Here is a 23,241-nt window from a genome sequence, read left to right on the forward strand (position 1 = left end):
TGATTTCTATTCATCATTAACAAGCTTGTAATCAAAATTAACTTTAGAATACTAAGACTATTTATACATCTCTTGACTTTCTCTTGTGCAATTCTAGCGATGAGAGCTTTCCTTAACTCTTCCTCTACAATGTGCACTGTCATGGGAGGATTGCGATGTGTTCCAATTATCCTCTTTCTTCGATGGCTTCAATAATGTCTTGGAAGCTTCTACTACATTCGAGCACTCCCCTTCAGTGTAACCCAAACCTAGAAATCGAGGTCTTTGTACAACCTCCAATGGCTGAGTTATTTATTGGCCATTAATGCTAAGTCCCCCTCTTTTATACCCCATCTTGGTAAGGAGTTTCATGCTAGTTCCTGAAATGGGTACCTACATATTTCCAACAGAAATAGCATCATGTGAAAAAAAAAATCAAGAACAATCAACACCTTTTACCTTAGTTGTCGATTCGACAACATGTGATGATGGCTTCGCTAAGCCTTTGTTACGCTTCAATTTTTCCAAGGTCTCTTCCATAGCTCATAACTGAAGCTGCAATCCTTGCTTCTCCTCTCTTTTTTCCTGTAGAAGTTTCCTCAATTCCACATTCTCTGCTTGAAGGCTCTGATTGATCTCCTCATTTGAATGATGAGAATACGATGAAGAAGATGAATCTTCACTTGAAGGGATAGATGGAGCATTGTCCTTTGCTCTTTCTTTCTCCCATTCCTCTCTTGCCGTCTTCTCCTCATAATTTTCATACATTATTTCCACCATGCATGCCATCTTGAGGAGGTCCTCATAGAGATCTCTGTTGTTCTCCATTTCCCTTCTTGTTGCACGTTCAATCATTCACACTCATAATTCACATCAGCAAGAAGACCGCTCTGATACCAAACTTGATCCAGATCTCTTCATCTACCAGAATTAAGCAAGATCTTTTACTTATCTCATGTTATAAGAATTCATATGAAAGAGTATGAAAGGACACATGTGTATACTGTAAAGAATATAAACATAACGACGACCATCAAATCAAGAACACAAACACATTGATAACGAAGTTCACCCAGTGTGGGTTACGTCTCTGGGCCCGGTGTCAAGAGTGGGAAGGCTGCTTCATTAAATGTTGCAAGATGATGATGAGTACATAGTACATTCTTTACAAGGATAAATACCCTCAACCAGAGTGGCATGTCTCTCCACAAATCGTTCTCCTATACGAACTCTCACTCAAATGGGAAAATTACCTCAATAAGAGTGGTATGTCTCTCCATGAGACGTCCTCCTATAGGAAATATCACTCAAATGGGCCCTCCTTCAACATGACAAGCTAATAAATTCTCACATGATGTGCCATACAAGTATTCCTCAACATAATGGTAATAGGGATCTCAACATCATCTCAACAAATCCAAAGAAAGACATGGCATAACTGCATCATTTACCTCAACTTTCGGGGATGGCCTAAAAATGCAAATCTCTGATGATGAAATGGACTGCACCATTAAATTCGTGGCACGAAATCGTGTCAAACGACTATAGACTTTTCCCTTTATGACACCGTCAAATTTTGGACCCTCGGGAATCCACTAGATTTCCTAAACATGGTCGAAAAATCTACTACTCAAATGAAGATTTTGAGTACACCACTACAGTCCCTGTGAAATTCTGTGAAAAATGACTATCAAGTTGGCATCATTCTGCCTCTGTAAAAAATCAGCCTCCAAGGGAATCTTTTAGATTCCACAAGATTCTGCAAAGATTCCTTACTACTGGTTCCTGAATTTCTACTGCTCAGATGGGGAAACAGACCACACCATCATGTTCCCTGCGAAATTCTAGTTCTTTTGGGAATAAAGTTGACATGATTTCGTCACTGTGAAAAATCACCCTCCAGATTATAGATTCCTCACTGCATGAGGGAATATTTAGTGGAATATTCCCCTGGAATATACTCGCCTCGGTAAACGTTCCCACACCTAGTTCCCCTACTCAGCCTCCGATCTGCCAGACACTCTCCTCTGCCCCTCATGAATGAAATGGAACACATTAAATAATAAGATGACAATAGACATATCAAAGAGGACCCCATGGACCGTTGGTGGAGTGGCCAACTTGGGCACGTGAGGCCCAGGTTCAAAACCCAACCTAGGTCACAATTTGTTGGTGTTTATAGTGTTAAACTTTTGTTACAATTCGTGGAAGAAAGTGGTTACAGTTTAAGGTTGATGGTATGTTATATAGTTATGGTGTATTGTGTGGGACTGCCCGTGGGTGGGTCGGCCAACTGGTCGGGCAAGTTCGAATCTCGCTGGTCCAAGCTCATCGATGGTTTATCTTTGAAATGGGAGGCGGTATAGTTGGCGCCACACACACAGACGTCATGTGGTGGCAGGTTTTGATCACCCGCCACCATATATTTAAATATTGGCTATACAAAATGTCATTGGTTGGCGGGGGTGGCAGCCCGCCACACCTATATATATATATATATATATATATATATATATATAGTTTTTATTATAAACAACTATTCAAAAATATTTGACTGGTTTTTAAAGGCCACTGGAAAAATTAAGTAAGCAACAAATCTTCCGGTTTCATACTTTGGAATCCACGCACCAGTAAATGCCAAATTGTTGCCTCATTAGTGACTGCCACTTGGCCCAGTTTAACCAAAACTTTTACATCACATGTCTGAGCATACGAACTCAGATTTGAGTGTCGTTCATGCCGTTGGAATTAGGACGACGAACACTACAATCTGGTTCTAGTTTGGGTGAAATATGACAACTTTGATTTTTAAGCTTTTCCATAGCCACTCCTGAATTCTAAGCGCCTTTAGAGCCACCGGGATCATGTAGGAAGTCTCAACTACCTAATTGCTACTAGACCATACATTTCGTTTACTATTGGAATCCTCTGCAGGTTTATGCAAAAGCCTTGTGAGGGACATTGGTCTGCTATAAAAAGAGTTCTAAAATACTTGAAAGGAACTCAAGACTTTTGACTTAAGTATACACAGGTGGGTGACTTCAGCTTGATTGGATACTCTAATTCAAACTTCCATGGAGATAAATAAACTAGGGTATCTACTTCAGGTTATGTTATGAGTCTTGGATTAGGATCTATCTCCTAGAGGTCAGGTGAACAATCACTTCCAACGGATTCCACAATTGAGGCATAATATGTGGCAACAAATGAAGCAACAAAGGAAATTGTGTGGCTCGGGAAAATTATGGAATATTTGCAGGAGAAATAAGTGTATTCAACTCCTCTCATGATTGACAACAATTATGCAATAAAGTTGGCCAAGAACCCAAAGTTCCATAATTGAACAAAGCACATCAATACAAAATACCATCTGATTCGACATCATGTTGAGGCCAAGAAATTCACCTACGCCATTGTTCCACAAATGATCATATTGCAGACATCTTTACCAAAGTTCTTGGAAGAGAAAAGTTTGAAAGATTTAAAATGGTGTTTGGACTCACCAACATCTCTTTAGATTAAGGGGGGGAATGTTGACACCTAATCTTTAGGATTAGATAAATCCATGTAAATATTATAAATAAAAATTAAGGAGAATTAGAAGATGAAGAGACACTGGAAGATGAAACCCAAAAGTCTCTCCCTCCATGTATACATTTATGATCAATATTAATGTAAGAATACAATTCAATATGAGGAGTTACCCCTTGGTCTGACAATAAGGACTAAGTTTCAAGGGAAAATTGTTATATCAAGTTTATTCCATCTCCCTATGCACTATGATCCCAAATGAAATAGACAATATTTTAGGCCAACAAGTAGTGGGAAATATGTCAAATCTATAAAGATTTTAATGCTAGCATCTAATATGGTTTATAATATGTTTTAGTATTTTGTATATGACATGTTTACTCTTCTTTTCCTTTTGTAAGAGTTCTCTTTGAACTTATCTGGAAAGTATTCTATCCTCATAACTGGCAAAAAATTGTGCACTACATCCCAATTTAGTTGATGGGCATGGATTTATCTGATGTTGTGGCCTAAGTTGATGATATTTGATACATAAAATAGAAGCTTTATTGGCTTTCCTATAAGATTAAACACACTCAATATGTAGTAGCAAAGAGGGAAAGAGTTAATTGCATTATTAAATACGAAATATAAGATGTATATTACATAAGTCATGTTGTGAGGGAGAAAATCATTTATATAACGAATGAGAATTGTTTTAAGACATCATTAGTGCTTATTTATGAATATATGATGTGTTTAAGGATAGTCACATCAAGATATAATACAACCCAGTATAGAGTGTAGGAATTTACAGGGTAAGTTCCTTAGATAGAACACCCAAGGACACCACTCACAAACAGATCATAGATCGGTACACCAATAGAATTGACATGGTTAAACCGTCAAAGAGGGAAATAGTCCTCGGCATGAGCCAACGTGGCCACTTCAGGAAATTTATTAATGTAAAAGAAAGAAAATTTACATAATCTTCTCTCATGAACGGTCTCCAGACAAATGGCCCTCCATGCTCTTTAAATAGAGATCATGGAATAATCGAGTGCTAAGCCATAGATCAAGTGTGGGTAATATCGAGGAGAGAATGAACCGTCAGATCACTTCATGTCTAGAACATATTGTGATTGTCAGATTGGAAGTTACAAAAAGTACATACTAAAGAAACACACTTTACCTAACTATACATTAAACCAAGTTACACTTAATTATTTCCTATGTGTCAGAATATCCTAACAGCCCCCCTTAAGAACAACCCGGGATAGGATTGAAGGATGTACAAAGATGACACAATAGGAGAAGGAAGGAGGCATTAGAGCCTATCCCCCATTAATGACAACTTCTTGAACTCCAACCATAAATTGAAGTTTGGTAAACTTCGCCTCTGTGAGAGCCTTTGTAAAGATGTTTGCAACTTGATCATCGGTTGAACAATATTGCACTTCAAGAACATGGTCATGAATGAGCTTTCTGATGAAACTTGCATGTGCAGTTCAATGTGTTTGTTGCGCTGATGTTGGAATAGATCTTTGCATAGTTGAATGGAACTTTTATTATCACACCAAAGTGTAGTCAGATGTTGTTGCTGAAAACCAAACTCTGATTGGATCTGACGAAGCCACAAGGATTCCTTACTAGCTTCAACGACGCCATGATACTCTACTTCTACTGAAGAAGCACTTTTTTCTTGCAAGCCCATGTAATAGGTCCAGAACCAAGAGTGAAGACAAAATCTGCACTAGACTTCTGATCATCAAGGTCACCAGCCCAATCAGAATCATTGAAACCAACCAATATAGGAGATGCTTCTGCACCATAATGAATCCCAAACTGAACTGTACCTTGAACATAACAAATTTTTCTTTTAGCTTCATTCCAATGAATTTCATGTGGTTTTTGCATAAACTGAGCAACAAGTCCAACAACAAAGGAAAGGTCAGGATGAGTATGGGTCAGATACAAAATTTTTCCAGCAAGTTGACGGTATAAGGTAGCATCAACTTCAGGGGAAGTACAAGTGAGTGAAAGGGAGAAGGGGCTGGCTTACAGTCTTCCATGTGAAAGTGGCATAGAAGATCACAAGCATACTTGGAATGGGAAAGGGAAATACTTTATTTGGATTGTAAGACTTGAAGATCAAGAAAATAATGCAAGTGTCCTAAGTTTGTCATTTCAAACTGATTTTTAAGGCTAGACTTCACATGGTTTATAAGGTTGGGATCACTACTAGTAAGGATAAGATCATCAACATAAAGAACAATAATGATAAGAGACTTACTCACTTTATTGGTGTAGATAGTATTGTCAGAATGACACCTAAAAAAGCCAATATCTAAAAGAAAGCTATCCATTTTGGCATACCAAGACTGAAGGTCTTGCTTGAGACCATAAGGGATTTCTTAAGCCAACATGCAAAGCTAGATTCTGTTCGTATAAAGCCAAGAGGTTTTTACACATAGATTTATTCATGCAAGAAGGCAAATTTAACATCCATCTAATGGACTTCCCATTTGAAAGAGGCATCAAGGGAAAGAATAAGGCATATATAGTTCATTTTGGCAAGAGGGGAGAAGGTTTTAGTATAGTCAATGCCTTCAACTTGTGAAAAACCCTTAGCAATAAGACGAGCTTTATGTTTATCAACTTTTCCATCTAGTCCAAACTTGGTTTTGTAAACACATTTGCATCTAACAAGTTTTTGTCCCTTTGGAAGAGGAACAAGGTCCCATGTATCATTTGCCAATAATGAGCGATATTCTTCATTCATAGTTGTGTCCCAATATGGATGGCCTGAAGCTTCTACAAAGGTGTCAGGATCATAATTTGCTAAATCTTGAGCCAATAAAGAAGAGGCTCTATTGAACTCAGAATGTGTACGATTTTGATTTGTTGGATTACCTACAAGAGCACCTGCTGCATCTCGAGTAGCTCAGACCCATTTTGGAAGCTAAGGAGCTGAAGGAGGATCCCTAGAAGGTGGGCAGGATTGTCATCCTCATTGTCATCATCTGAAGAAGGAATATTTTCAGAAGTAGAAGGGATAGAGAGAGGTGGCACAAATTCCAAACTAGGCTCGTAAGCCGATATATTTTCAACAAACTTTACATCTCTTCTAATGATGACATTTTTGGATTTAGGTTGAAGAAGTCTATATCCTTTGACATCTTTAGAATATCCAACAAAAATACAGTTTTCACTCTTAGGTCTAAGGCTTTATGTTTCTCATCTGGAATGTGGGCCCATGCTTCACTTCCAAAAACACGAAAGTGACTTACATATGGTTTAATTGAGCTACATGCTTCTTCTGGAGTGATATTCATTAAAACCTTAGTAGGAGTGTGATTTACTATGTAATTTTCACATTCAATTGCTTCTGCGCAAAAATTAAGACTAAGTCCTTTAGAATGAAGCATACAATTAGCCATTTACTTTAAGGTGCAATTATTCCTTTCAACTACACAATTTTGCTGTGGAGTATATGGAACAATATGTTGCAATTGAATACCATGCTCAGTGCAAAAGTTTATGAATTTGTTGTTAACATATTCTCCACCATTATCAGGTCTTAGCTTAATAATTTGATGTCCATATTGTTTCTCAACAAAGGCCTTAAAGGCCAAGAACATGTTAAAGACTTCACTCTTGAGTTTTAAGAAGTATACCCAAGTGCGTCTGGAGAAATCATCAATGAAAGTTAAGAAATACTTGTAGCCAGAGAATGAAACAACTGGAAGTGGACCACATAAATCACTATGCACAAGCTGTAAAGGGGATGAGGCATGCCAAGAGGAACTTTTTTCAAAACTATCCTAATGATGTTTTCCAAGTACACATCTGGAACAAACACTATCTCTGTAAGATACCATAGGAAAACATGTCACCATTTTTTATTTACATAGATTTTGAAGGGAGAAATAACTTAAGTTACCAAATCGCTCATGCCAAAGTTTGCTCACTTCATCGTTATGAGCAACAAATACCAAGGGAAGAGTTGATGACCCAAAGTTGTTAAACTTATACAACCTTGTAGAATCATCAACAATGCCAGTAGCTAAAATCTATCTAGGATCTCTTAGGTCCTTAATTACAACATCATGAGGTGAAAATGCAACGGTTTTACCATCACCTGAACGAGTTATCTAATATACAGATAGAAGGTTATAGGATAAGGTAGGAACACATAATACATATTAAATTTACCATTCTCTAGATGAATAGTTCCAGTCCCTACAACACTAAGAGATCTATCATCACTAACATATATATTTTTGGTGTTACAATCATTTAAAGTAGAAAACATGGCTTTGTTTTTGGCCATGTGATAAGAAGCTCCATAATCAATGAGCCACTCATGAGAATGAGAAGAAGAAGATACATTTAGTGCATAACCAGACTGAGATGCTTGACAACCACATGTAAAAAGTGTTATTCCTAAAGATGAAGTTGAATTTGAAGAGAGCTCTAAATAGATGTTATGCTTATTCATTGCTGCTTCTAAGGCTTCCATCTTCTTAAAGCAATTGGATTCTAAGTGGTCATCATGATTACAAAAGTTGTAATGTCTATCAGTATTCTTCCCTTTGTTTTTAGTTGCCTTATCATTTTGTTGAGTTGATTTTTCATTTTGAGACTGAAATGGCTTAGGACCCTTGTTTGGTTTACGACCATTCTTTTTAGGATGTTGCTCCTTAAGATTCTTTGAACTTGGTTGTTGTTGGGCTGCTAAGGATGTCTTAGAAGAGTTTCCAGTATTAAGAAGACCAAGATGTAAGAGTTTTTCTTTTTCTCTTATTAAAGAATCACAAAAGGCATCAAAAGAGGGGGACTTGTAGTCTTATCCTTGAGAAATAAAGGCTTTTCTAATAGAATGGAAGGTGTAAATAAACACAGATTAGGCTGGTTTTAACTTAGTAAGAATGGAATAGATAAGGCTACCATCTTCTTTCTTAACCTTAACACCTTCCAAGAGAAGTCTAAGGGTCTTGAACTTGGACAAAAAATATTCAATGGAAGAAAAATTATTGGTGTCCAACGTAAGAAACTAATTTTCGAGTTGATGGACTCTAATTTCATTTTTAATTCCAAAAACTTTATTGAGCTTTTTCATTGCTTCATCGGGGGTATCAATTTCTGCGATATGGAATCTAAGGTCTGGAGAAATAGACATCCCTATCAACCCACGTGCTTGATCTTGCTTATTTTCCCATTTGGCTTTCTTATCTTCATCTTGAGGTTTAGACTCTTGGCCTGAGGCTATTCTATAAAAACCTTTACTTCTAAGTAAATTCACCATGTAGGATAGTCATTGGATGTAGTTGATGGTGTCAAGAATAACTAGACATGGAATTTCCATTTTAAAAACAACTGAAGTTGTATATGTTGAAACTAAGTCTTCCAATGGAAATATCTTGAAAAATTAGGCTGATTAAAAAAAACGGCTCTGAAAACGACTTCTAGATGAAGAAGTTATGGATTTTTGAAGATGTCAACGAACCAAGTGAATGTTGGAAAGTTGATGATAATGTTATAATTATTGTTCTGAGGCTTCTGCGATTAGTATTCTGTGTAGTGTTTTATTCTTTTGGGATTATCACATCCATGATTATTTAAATCGACGTTTCGAACTATCCACTATGGTTCATCATCGAGATAGATCAAAAAAAAAAACTCCCCCCCTTTCCAAACTTAATCTGATTAGCTCACTTTAAAAAAAATATTACTTTATGTGACTCACTTTTATAAATAAGTGAAAATCACTTTTACAATGGTACTTTATGAACTATCTACTAAATTTTAACTTAAATTAAAAAAAAAAATGACTTTAGAATTATAAGTGACTCACTTTTATAATGGGTGAGAACACTGTTACATAAAGTAACTTTAAAACATACGTTATATATGCTTTTTGAAAAAAAAAATTCAAAAAGTAACTCAACAAAAAGAAAGAAAGACTTGAACCCAAGACCTCTATTCTCATAAAGTAACTTTAGACCAAGTGAGCTACTTTAAAAGGCTAATAATTGTTCGAAAGGAGGAAGGGGTTTGTTTGTTTTTTTGTTTTTTTTCTCACAGAAGTTTTGGGGTGGGTGCTTAATTGAAAAACCCTTTTTTTCTTGCAAAACAACAAAAAAACCACAAAAACCAAACGAACAAGCAAAAATGTCCAAGATTTACGGCTTAAAGTTAGATTTGACCGAAAAATTTCAGATTTTCTGAGATCACACTAAGGCGCAGCGAAAAAGAGCATACGCATGAGAAAAATCCTTTCTTTCTATTTCTGGTTTGCTGAGATCACACAGAGTTGCGGGGCAAAGAGCATATGCAGAAATGAAAAGTATATATCCGGTAATAAAAATATCTATATAGGGCTATAAACCAAAATAAATAGAGAGATAAATAACTATAACTGCAAATAAAGACTGTATACCTCCAGATCTTAAAATTGATGTAGCTAGGGCTACCAAAAACCTTTTCGCATGAAACGAAAGGGGTTGGTCACTGGAATAGATGCTCCTAACACAATAGTGCAGTCCTCTCAACACAAAAGCGGTCAGAAATAGTAGATCTATGAAACGACAATCGGATGCAGTTGTACCGGCTTCAAATTTGGATCACCAATGGATGTAGCCCTCGAATAGCTCTGATATTATGTAGGAATTTACAATGTAAGTTCCTTAGATAGAACACCAAGGTACACCGCTCACAAAGAGATCACAGATCAGTACACCAATATTCTTAACATGGTTAAAACCCTTAAAGAGGGAAACAATCCATGGCCTGAGCCAACGCAACCACTTCAGGCAATTTATTAATGTAAAAGAAAGAAAATTTACATAAGATTCTCTCATGAACGGTATCCAAACAAATAACCCTCCATGCTCTTTAAATAGAGATCATGGACCAATCAGGTGTTAAGCTACAAATCAAGTGTCGATAATACCGAGGAGAGAATGAACCGTTAGATCATTCCATGTGTAGAACATATCATGACCGTCGGATTGAAAGTTACAAAAAGTACATACTAAAGAAACACACCTTACCTAACTATACACTAGACCAAGTTATACCTAATTATTTCCTATGTGTCAGAATATCCTAACATAGAGTAGATGTGTAGATGTAATGTAAGTATGTAAATAATTTTAAATGTCAACTAATTAAAAAGTAGAAAAAATTAAAAGTGATATTAGCGATGAGTGCAAACATTTAAATGTTGGTTCAAATAATAATAAAAAGTTATAGTAATAAAAATAATAAAAATCAATTTTTTATATTTTGATTTTGTGAATAGGCTTTGTTACAATACCATGGCTTATTAATACCGGATGCCCAAAAACCATAACTTATTTCACAACCAAAATAATTTATAACTTATCCATGGATATTTACCCCCATTTTTCCATGGATATTATTAACTTGTGGTTTAATTAGGCTTTGTTACAATACCATGGCTTACCAATACCACATGCCCCAAAAAAGCATAACTTATTTCACAATCAAAATATTTTATAATGATATTAAAATATTCTTAACCATGGATATTCGCCCCCACTTTACCATGGATATCATTAACTTGTAAATAGACTTTGTTATAGCACCATGGGCCAACCACGACTTATCAATACCACATACCCAAAAATACATAACTTATTTCACAATCAAAATATTTATAACAATATGATAAGATTCTTATCCATGGATATTCACCCTCACTTTGCCATTGATATTATGAATTTGTGAATAGGCTTCGTTGTAATAGCATGAGCTAATACCATTGTTTATCAATACCACATGCCTAAAAATCATAACTTAATTCACAATCAAAGTATTTTTCAACAATATGACAAGAACCATGGATATTCGCCCCCACTTTGCCATGCATATTATTAACTTGTAAATATGATTTGTTACAATACCATGGGCCAATATTATTACTTATCAATACCACATGCCCAAAAACCATAACTTATTTCAAAATAAAAATATTTAGTTTTATAACATTTTTTTAATTGAAGCTAAAAGGAAAAATGTTATAATTATGTTTGAGATATATCTAAATCCTATATCCTCACGACTATTAAAAATAATACCATAGAAATTAAATTAAGGTTCTAATAAAATTGAAAATGAGAATACTTTCATATTTAAAGATGTGGAATTTATATAATAAAAATAATATTAGTAAAAACCAACATAGATCCATCTTAACTAAGGATCCAAGAGATCAAAACAAGAAAAGTGAAGGGGAGAGGGGGGGTGAGATGGAGGGAGATAGTGACAAAGTTAGAGGGCAGAGAGTGAGAGAGAAAGAGTTGGAGGGGGGGAGAGAGGGAGGAAAGAACAAAGGAGAGATGGAGAGGGAGTGAGGGAGAGAGAAGAGGAGAGAAGAGAGAGAGAGTGAGACACAGAGATGTAGGGGAGAGGGAGGGAGATAGTGATAGAGAGAGAGAGAGAGAGAGAGAGAGAGAGAGATGTGGGAAGAGATAAAGGGAGGTGGGAGAGAAAGGGAGACAGAGGACTCAAGAGAGAGGAGATAGAGATCCATATTAACCTCTCCTCAAGTTTTACATTCAAAAAAGAGGTTTCCACCTCGAGAGATCAGATCCCTCTCGACGCTTGATAGATCTAGGGTTAAGATGGATCTAGGTTGGTGTAATAGAATTGAGTTCTTATAATACTTTGGTTTTAGTTAGAAGATTAAGAATGTGTAATACAAAGATATAAAGAATGAACAAATATATAAATTTATGTTGACTCCCAACCTCTAATTTCTAAACAATTCCTATTTTAATCTAGGTTTAAACCTTTTTGCATGACTTCTTTATATATCATTGTTTTCCAAAATATATAACATGTAGAGGCCAAACTTTGCTTAACTTTTGCACTTATTATTATGGTTGTAAACATGGTTATCGTTATAAGCATGGAGATAAACATCTTTATTACTTGTTGTCCACGACCTATTTATGAGAGGTCAATCTTGTGAGGCTCGAACCCCTGGGCCCTTACCCATTTGTTGTCCAAACTAGTGATTTGGTTACACACACACATGGAGGCATGCCTTCTAATATTTGTTGGCAATGCATAGGTTGAGGTCAATTTTGACATGTGCATGAATGTAATAGTTATGTTTAAAATGCTTATTCACTAAGAAATTGATTAGCATGTTGTTAGCATCAAATATTTCATACATGTGTGTCAATAATGGTGAAACTCTATACTTGATCGTAGAGATGGTAGTTGTGATGAGATTAAAATGAGTGTTTTTCACGCTTATTGAAATTTATGCCTAGATTTTGTCTAAAGATTGATATTGAATGCCCATATTTGTAGTGGATGACCTTGAAACTTAGAACAAGTCTTACACCTAAGGCTTCTTGTGAACACTTTGTCCTTCAATGAGCTTGTGGAATTTTGGAGAAGAATATTGAAATGACTCTTGAGGATGTCTATATTCCTGAAGGAGCACATGCACTTTGGAATAATTTTCAATAAGGATTATTTTTCCCCATAGAAAATTGTCTTGTAATTTTTTATTGAAATAAAATTGCATATAAGGTGCTCGTAACACTCTAGAGGGTCAGAAAACTAGTACTTTGTCCAAGAGGATTGCATCTCATAAATTTATTTCTAGGATGGTCACACCAAAATTACATTAATTTCATTCATGGAGTATATTAGTCAATGAGTAATAAATAATTAGCATTAAATATCCTATATTATAATGTCTTGAAGTATGTTATCAAAAACCAAAAAATGGCAAAAAAGTTTTCCTGTGATTCTCCATCTTTCTTAGTTGTTTAGCTGAAGCCAAGAGTTGTGAAAAACTGATTGGATTCCTTCATCATATATTTTTAATTTTTTGCATGCCTCAGTCCAATGTCGGTCTAGCTTTTGAGAGTGGGTCAACATCTTGATTCCTATCCTTGAACACATGATCATATGTGATATTAGAGAAGGAAGAAACTAAATGTTAAAGGTTTTGAAAAAGAGGTTGAAGAGAGTAGTTCTGAATCAACAAAGCTACCAATCAAATGAGAACTATTACCTCAAAATGAGAACTTTAACCAAAAAGACATGAAAAAGCAAGCCTGCAAACAAAAAATTCTGATGTTGGAATAACATATATATATATAGATATTTTATTTTATTTTTCCCAGGTAAATTTTCAACATTTTTCAATAATAACGTTAAAGATAAAATATCATGACTCGGAAAAACCTTAAAATTCCAAGGATTTTCAAGCATAACTTTAAAGATAAAATATCACGTATTTGGAAAGCCTTAAAATTCCAACGATTTTTAGGCACGAGATTAAAGATAAAATATCACGTTTCTAAAAAATCTTAAAATGCAAACAATTTTCACCCATGGTGCTAAAGAAAAAATACTTATAACTGTTTTCAACCATAACATTAAAAATAAAATATCACGACTTCAAAAAACCTTAAAATTTTGACAAATTTTCAACCATGAAATTAAAACCAAATATTATGACTACAAAAAAATTTTAGTTTTCAACATATTTCAAAGATGACATTATGGAAAAAATTTATGACTAAAATAACTTTAAAAATGAACACGTGAATGAAAGAGTCATCATATTGAGAGTAATTTCTTTTTTAAATGATAAAAGTATAGCGATTTTAAAATCTTAGCTTACGACAACTTGACACATTGTAATAAAAACTTAAAAATCAACCATCAAATTAACACATAGTGTATGTGAACTCGACCCATTGTAATGGAAACTTAAAAACAACCATGAAATTGACACATTGTGGGGGTGGACTCAATTAGTTGTAATGAAAACTTTAAAATCAACTATCAAATTGATACATAATGGAATCGAGTTGTTAGTTGAGCATCGACACAAACTCTATAGAATTAAAATATATATATATATATATATATATATATATATGAAAACAAAAATTCAAACATTCAAAAAATAAAAACAAAAAAAACACCAAAAGTTTTAAATAATAAGTAAAAAATAATAATAATAATAATAATTAATTTTAAAAACATGACAAAAAAACCAAATATATAAAATATATAAAAAAAAAAAAAAAATTAAAAAAAAAACCAATTATAAAAATGTAAAATATCAAAATTAACTTATAAAAAAATTTAAACAAAAAATATAAAAAAAATAATAATAATTAATAATATATATATATATATAAAAACATGATTTTAGAAAAAAATTAAAAATTAACCTAAAAATAAAAAACATATTAAAAAAGAATTGATTGGAGAATTAAAAAAAACAAACAAAACATAAAAAAATTAAAAAACATTTGAAATGAAAAACAAAAAAAAATAATTAAAAACATTAAAAATTAATTAAAAAGATTAAAACAATTTTGCCTTAAAAAAACAAAAATAAATTAGAAAAATAAAATAAAGAAAAAACACACATTAAAAAGAATTAAAAAAACATTAAAAAAAAAAAATGAAAAAAATATATACATATATTAAAAAACTAAGGCAGACCTTTGCCAACCATATTTGATTTCGGGAATCAGCGATAGTCGCCCAGGGCTTGCAGGGCATCAGGCTTGGGCAACCATGGTCATTCCTAACCTTTTCCCTCCTAGGGTTCGTTCTTGGGCCTAGGCGAGTCAAAACTGCATGCTTTGCCCAGGCTTAAGTCCCTGTGGGCCCTGGGCAGCCATGGTCGTTCCCGACCTTGCTCGGCCAAGCCAAGGCTCCATAGGCCCTAGGCGACCATGGTTGTTCCCGACCTTGCTCACCCAGGTCCAAGGCCCCGTGGGCCCTGGGAGGTCAAGGTCAATTCCCGGAATCGATCTTGGTCGTAGAGGGTGGCCTTTGTTTTTCATTTTTTTCAATTAATTTTTGAATTGCTTTTAAGTTGTTTTCTTAATGTTTTTTATTTTTATTTTAACATTTTTAATGTTTAAAAAAATTGTTTTAATGTTTTTTTAAATGTTTTTATTATTTATTATGTTTTTTATAGTTTAATTGTATTTTTTTTAGGATTTTGTTTTTAATTTTATTGGTTTTTTTTTAATTGCATGTTTTTTTTGTTACTTTTACTTTAAATTTTATCTTAATCATTTTTTTTTGGGATAACAAAACTTGAGATGTTTTCATTTTTTGATATAAAATTCATAAATTTTTTTATAAATAATGCTATTTTTCCAACTTTTTATTCAATTTTTTCATAAAAATCTTTTATTTAACATGTCATTTTTAAAGAAAAGGTCTTGAAATACGTATTTTTTTAATTATAACTTATGCAAAATGTGGATTGTTTGTTGAGTGTTTAAAATTATTATTTTTTAGTGACAATTATTTTATGTGTATTGAAATATTAATTAATGATATATAAATATATAAAAAAATCTTAACTTCAAAATATTAATGGTATTATATTTTTAAAATTTTGCAAAATAAAATAAAATTTCATTATAAAAAATCATTGTAAAGGAAAACAAAAAACAAATGTATGAAAAACCCTTAAAAAACAAACATTTTAGGACAAAAAACAAGAATAGGAATAAGACAACTTGAAAAATTGTTAAATAACCAATATTTAAAAAAAAATTGTGCATACTTACAACATAAAAAAATTTGAAGTGTAAAAAATATGACTTAAAAAAATGTTGATGATTTTCAAAATCCGCATGAAAATCACCAACATTAAAAAAAAACTATCTACACTTTTTAAAGTTTCAAAAATAAGTCCTCTAAAAAAATGGATTGACACTGCATTAACCCTTTTCAAAATCAGCATGAAAATCACTAACATTTAAAAAAAATGTTCATACTTGATACATAAGAAAATTTAAAGTGTCAAAAATAAGTCCTCTAAAAAAGAGGTTGATGTTACATCAACACTTTTCAAAATCAACATGAAAACCACTAACATTTTAAAAAAATGTCCATAGTTGATACATAAGAAAATTTAAAGTGTAAAAAATATGCTAAAAAAATGTGTATTTTGAATCAACATTTTTCAAAATCGGATGATTTTTTTGTTACCTTAAAAAAAATGGGTAATCAGTAAAGTTCTCATTTGATCGATATCTATGTTAATCCTTGAAAGACCCTTCATCCAATTTATGACTAGTAGTGAGTCACCATAGATGTGAAGATGGGTAAGCCCATGTTCCTAAGCAAGGTGAACAAATAGAAAATTTAGATCCATGAGTTCAACGAAATTGTTAGTTACAACCGCAATCCCTATAGAAAATGCTAATGAGAGTGGCAGTGAGGAAGAGAATCCCCTTTGCACCTCGTTAAGGAGGGTCTCCTTGAGCCACCCCATTGAAGAAAGCCCAAGGTCAGTTTGGATCTGCAATACCAGATGATGTGCCTTATGTTGAGATTTTGTGGGTTGATGGAATGCATCTAGGATTGCTAGAAAGTAAATTTCTATGTTAAATGTTGAAGGTTCCTTGTTTCAAAAATGACATGATTTCGATCTAACCATACTCCTCAAGCAAGCACGAGGGGGAATGCTTTATGTTGTTTCTTATGATATGAGGTGAACTAATTTGAGAGAGCTTCATCGATGAAGGACCCTTCCTAGACATATTCTCATCTGTGATCACTTCAGATTTCCACCCAAACATAGTGCATGATGGGGCATGTCAAAAAAAAATTAAAAATAGATTTCATTGCTTGGTGACACAAAGTGTAGTACCCTGGCCCTTGAAAATATCTCTTTTGTAAATTGTCCCATGTGAGTGCTTTATTTTTTAGTAGTATTCACATGAAGAGTTGTGCTTTGGCCAAACATTTAAATTTTCATAGCTTCTTTCCCCACCAAGGTTTTGCAACCAATTATCGATCTTGGGTGAGAGCAATATATTTAGATTTGGGTGTATATTCACGAGTTAGATTTTAAGCCGCAATCAATTGATTAGAGAGATGTAAAGGAGTTGTGAAGGGCACGGGTGTAATTTTCTCAGACATGAGACAAGTCAAGTTGCAAACACTATTTTGATAATATTTTAACCCATTATTTCTTGAAAAGCCTAATAAACCATCATTGTTTGAATACAATTTTTTTTTAACATTTTTGTGAATGGTTAATTTAATTATGAAAGTTATTTATAAAATAATCAATAGTCCAAATAATTATGGTAAAAGAAAATTTTGCAATGAAAAGCAATGTGTTCATAGTTCTATTTATGCACCCAAAACTTGCTTATTCCTTTGCTTTCATCTTTGCACATGGAGTATTTCATTGGATTAACATGTTATTAGATCCATACAAAAGGCTATGTTATTTCTTGTGAGGAATCACTATGTATCATTACATACTTGATATAAATTTCTAGCATATCATATAAAAATTCTTTTACTATCTTACCACTTGCTATATATTTATTATCTCTCTACTTTCCACCCTTTTTAGTAGTGTGCCAACATCTCCAACTCAAAATAGAAATATACTTATTGAAAGTTTTCACCATATGACATTTTCCAAAAGTTGAATTGAGCTTTTATATTTTGTTCTATAAACACATCTTAAAATGCTTTCATGATGCTATTCTATAAACCAGCAAAACAATTTATGCTCTAGTTAGAATTGGGGGGACGAGTATCTCTTAAGGAGATTTTAAATCCTTTCGCATTGGATGTGCAAAAACAAAGATAAACTGACATACTCATTAATGCCAATGCAAGGGTCGACACTCGTAGTTTAATAAAGCCCCCTAACTATTTTAATTTATTGTTCAACACCTAACTATTTGAGGCTTAATCCCACATATGTGAAGGGTATATTAGCAGCCAAAAATGAAAATAGGCTTATCATCAAGTGGATTTCATGGGTTTGTGATGACACGAGATAAATACCTATTGTCTTCTTGGAGCTGCCCCAAGAGTGTTTCACTATAACTATTTTATCAGACCTTCACTCGATGTCTTTAGTGGTTTCAATGCCACGTATTGAAAACAATTGAAAATACCAATTTCAATTGGAATAGAATATCCCTAGATCCATATGCATATAGCTTTACACAATATAAAATAACATACAAAATCCCCCAAATTAATGCACTTCTATTTAAGAGTTATTGAAACAAATCTTATGAAATATCCCTAGATCCATATGAATGTATCTTTACACAATACAAAATAACATACAAAATCCCCCAAATTAATGCACTTCTATTTAAGATTTATTGAAACAAATCTTATGGAATATCCCTAGATTCATATGCATGTAGCTTTACACAATACAAAATAACATTAAAAAAACCCCAAATTAATGCACTTCTATTTAAGAGTTATTGAAACAAATCTTTACGACATTTATGCACCACTTATCCACCTGTTTCAACTTGTCATTTTTCCTTTGGCAACTACAAGCTTCTTTTCTTTCATGCATACTTTAGCCTTTATATATTGTTATTCATGTCTTCCTTATATTTATATATGTTTTTTCTTCATATGTACCTAAAGTTTATTTACTTGTTTTCTTTATACAAATTTCTTACGTTCCCTTATTGTAAAGTTCCTATTTACCTATTTTCTTCCCACCAATTCCTTACATAACTCTTTTTATATTTTTTTATGCTATAGTTTCTTTAGCAACGTATATTCTAAATTAGTTCTTTCTCTTATCATAATTCCCTCTGCTATATGTCTTAAGCCCCCAAAAACTATTTGTCTTATTTCCCAAAAAAAAATATTTCTTTGCATGGCCAAACATTTTTACCTTTATGCTCTCCAATTTGGTTCACATAAATATGTACCTATTACCACCTTCCCCATTTCCAACTTGTTAAAATTTCAAGCTATAAAACATGCAATTCCCTTTCGCATTCATAATTTTTTTTTCTATATATGCTCATTTATGTCTTATTGTTCATGGATACTTTCTTTCCATGTTCTTTACATACATGTCTATAGGGTTTTGCTTTTAATGTTTCACTACTTTAATATGTATACCGAATTGACTAGACATGCCATCAACTTAATGCTGGCACTATCATCCAACGTGCAACCATTCCTACGCATCGTTCATGTCAAGCATGTCAAGCATGTACACTCTATTGAAAGTGAAACTTTATGCCACTACAGTTATATCTTTAATGGCGCACACATGTAACACATAATGTTGCTGGTAAAATTTAATGACCTTGTTGCTTCAAGAACAATTCAAAATAATTCAATTATACTCCTCATAAAATGGATCTTTTCCAATAAATGTATGTAAGATTCACTTGTCAATTATAATATGCTTGAAATACTTGTTTCACCATATGCGACAATTTGTAAAATGTCGTGGCTATTTCACTAAACAATTCGTCATAATTGATTTGATAAAAAAATATACTTAAAATCTGAAATCTATACTAGGAAGGTTATTTTCCTTAGACTTATGGATTTATTAAGTTACTATTTTCATGCATGTAATATATCAAATGCATAAAATAAAGCACGCACACAAATAAAATCACTCACAACCATAATAACACAAGATATGATTTGGGAAATCCTTAAGGGAGAAAACCCAACTGCAAGGTGAGGCTAGTATGCTCTCTCTTTCTCTTAATGGAAATGGATGCAAGTACAAAGGAGTGATACCTGTGGACCATGGACTTCTATAGTGCACAAAATCTCTTTGTTTTCTCTCTCTCTATCCATTTTTAGCTACTTTTCTCATCTATGGAACAAAATGCACTTGAATAGAATGAAACCCCTTTTCCTTCTAGTGCCCTGGTTATAACATAATTCGATAACTTACTGGTGGTTAAGTTTGACTCCTTCAACTCTTAACTAGAGTTACAATATTGAATCTTCTACAGTCTTCATCATCATGATCACATAGATAGCCCCTTTTCCATCAATAATGGGGGCTGACATGACATCATCTCAAATCATTGTGGTCAAAACAGGAATGTCAACTTCTGGGTGGCATAAATTTTTCATGCGAACTCTGTTTGCGATATTTCTTGCACTATTGGAAATATATGAGTGTTATTAGGGGATTTTTGATGTCTAAAATGAGTATAGTAAGGAAAACAATAAAATAAAAATAAAAATAATAAAATAAGAGTTATGGATTTTTAAATAAAAATAGAGAAAATTACCATTTTATTGTATTTCTGACGTATCTCCTTATAGGTTTACTAAAATTTCAAGTATGAACACTTATTGGATACATAATTAGATTCCACATCCAATGAGTACCCACTTTGCACACTTTTGAGTAGACCCACATTGAGAAAAATTGAAAATTCAACCCTTCCTCATTTCAAGAACCAACTAGGGTCTGACAAGGTATTTAGATTTGACTTTTTTGATATAGAGTGAGGGGAACATACATAGCCCTTACTTCAATGATTTTACAAATACCTTTTATGGTTAAATCCAAATTGGTGATGTCTACATGATTTCCAAAAGCATTGCCAAACATAAAAAAATGATATAGCCACTTGAATACTTATTGGGAGATATTCTTACATCCAACCTCCCTAGTTCAACATCACCCAAGAGAGTACATCATTTTTCCAAATGAATTTCACCTTTAAATCAATCAATGAAATCAAATTAATAGTTATTGGCTCCATTGTTGACATTATTGGTCTTGTCACTAACACACCCCCTACATTGCCTATACATAGGAAAGATGGATCAAATATTATTAGAAAAAACAATCCATCTAAAATACATGTTAGGTTATAACATGGATATGAAATTGTGGGAAGAACATCGTTGTGTAGAAGGCAAGGGACTAGCTAATTTGTGTTATATAGGTAACCAACCTATCCTTGCAACCAAAGGAGGCTATGTAGGTGAGTTCAATGAAAAGACTCTTGGGGCTATCTCCAAATCCATCATTCTAGTTAAGTTGGATTTTGAAGAATCATGTAGGCTTACATGATGGTTTGAGAAAGGAAGCTTATATGTTCCCTTCCCATCTTGAACTACAAGGAATGCAAATTTTCTTAAATCCGTAAACAAAAAAGAAAATTGTTAAAGTTTTTAGTGTCAAACAACCTAAAAAATTTGAATGGATTTTAATTAAGGCTACCATAACAAAAATTTGTGTAGACAACTTCTACTAACTTTTCTGCCCCTTGTTCATTGTTGATAGGAAATGAATAAAGAAAATCATCCAAAAAATAACAATAGTTGGCACTGTCCCCAATGTAATGTTGATTTTCTCTACTATGATTACATATATTTGCTTATAATTGACCTTTGGGACCACACCAAATCACTAGAATATGTTCTTTCTTTTGTGGATACAATGACCAAATGGAACCAATGCAAAAGATTTGCATTTATTGTCTTCCAAGTCCAACTCCACAAAGAAAGAGTTCCAAAGTTGAATGAGAGAAAGAACTTTTCACACTTTTTTATATATATATATATACGGGCGATCTGATGAACCGGACCCGATAACATTATCAACCATATTGTATGGATCCTGAGATCCGCCCAATGCCACTTTTCAATGTATTTACATATATTTCGTTGTTTAACGAAAATACAAAGGGGAAGCGATATGCGATGTAAACCGGACTCGAAAGGGTTCCGGAATGGAAATATATATGATTTCAAATCCGCCCAAACACATTTTACGTTAATTTTCACTGTTTTCAATGTATTTTAAATACAAAGGGAAAACCAAGGAGCAGGCCAATTGCGATATGTGATGGCGATCCCTAGGCAGACTCAATGGTGCTATAAAGCGGGATTATGAATGTTTCAAGTCCGATATATTGTGTTTTATGCGGATTTCCCGTGTTTTCACAGCGTTCTCTGTGTAAACAGAGAATCACTGTTACTAATGATTTCAAGCGCCGATTGCCCTCATTTGTGGCAGAAATAGGTGGCCACCTGCCTAAAGGGCGTTATACAATGATTATTGAACGCTCAGAAGAGGGATTCGAGCAGACATGGCCGGAAGTTGCAGAGCCCGAAAGGGAAAACCAATAGGCAGCGCAAATTGGCTGTTAAGCCGTGAATGTTAAAGACACAGAGCTACTGGGTTGTTGAACGATGGCCAAGTTATTGTTTGTTGCTAAATGCTGAAAGTAGTAGCAATAGAGAGTCGAAAGAGCAGAGCGATAGAGAGCTAAAGAGCTACTATGCAGGGGCTGCTAAATTGTTGATGGTGGCCGAGTTTCTGAAGCCGAGCACAAACAGGCAGCGCTGAGACAACAACGTAGAAGCAAAAGAGCAGCCTACGAGGTCACTTGGAAGCCAAGAGGATTATTTTTCTGATAAAGAGCCAGAGAAGCCAGAGCCGAGAATCCAAGAGCCAAAGAGTCAGATCCAAGAGCCAAAGAGCCAGAGTCAGAGCCAAGAGCCAGAACCAAGAGCCAGAGAGCCAAGACCTAGAGCTTCAAGAGCAGAAGGGATAAAATGGTGTTTGAACCCACTGTTTATGTGTATAACAACAAGAGTTGAGTCAAAGACTTGTAAAAAGACTTACATCATAATCCCAGAGAGCCTAGTTGAATTAACTAGAGCTCACAGAGATGTAGCCCAAGAGTTGTGGGTGAACTCCAAATTAATATTGTTGTTTTTGTGTCTGCTTTATTGTTGCATTAACTCTGCTACTTTATTTATTGTTATATGCATTTATATATCAGTTTCAGCACATTAATTTACAACACATAATCAGTTTAAACAAATACAAGCATACACCCATATTTTCAAGCATTTCTTAATTTCGCATTGGTTAATCAAATAGACTTGGGAAAATTCAAGCTTTGGAAGTGGGAGAGGTTCTTGTAA

This window comes from Pinus tabuliformis, chromosome 7 (genome assembly GCF_031772625.1).
Source record: "Pinus tabuliformis cultivar Carrire ecotype Pingquan chromosome 7, CPIR1, whole genome shotgun sequence".
In the NCBI taxonomy this organism is placed as follows: Eukaryota; Viridiplantae; Streptophyta; class Pinopsida; order Pinales; family Pinaceae; genus Pinus; species Pinus tabuliformis.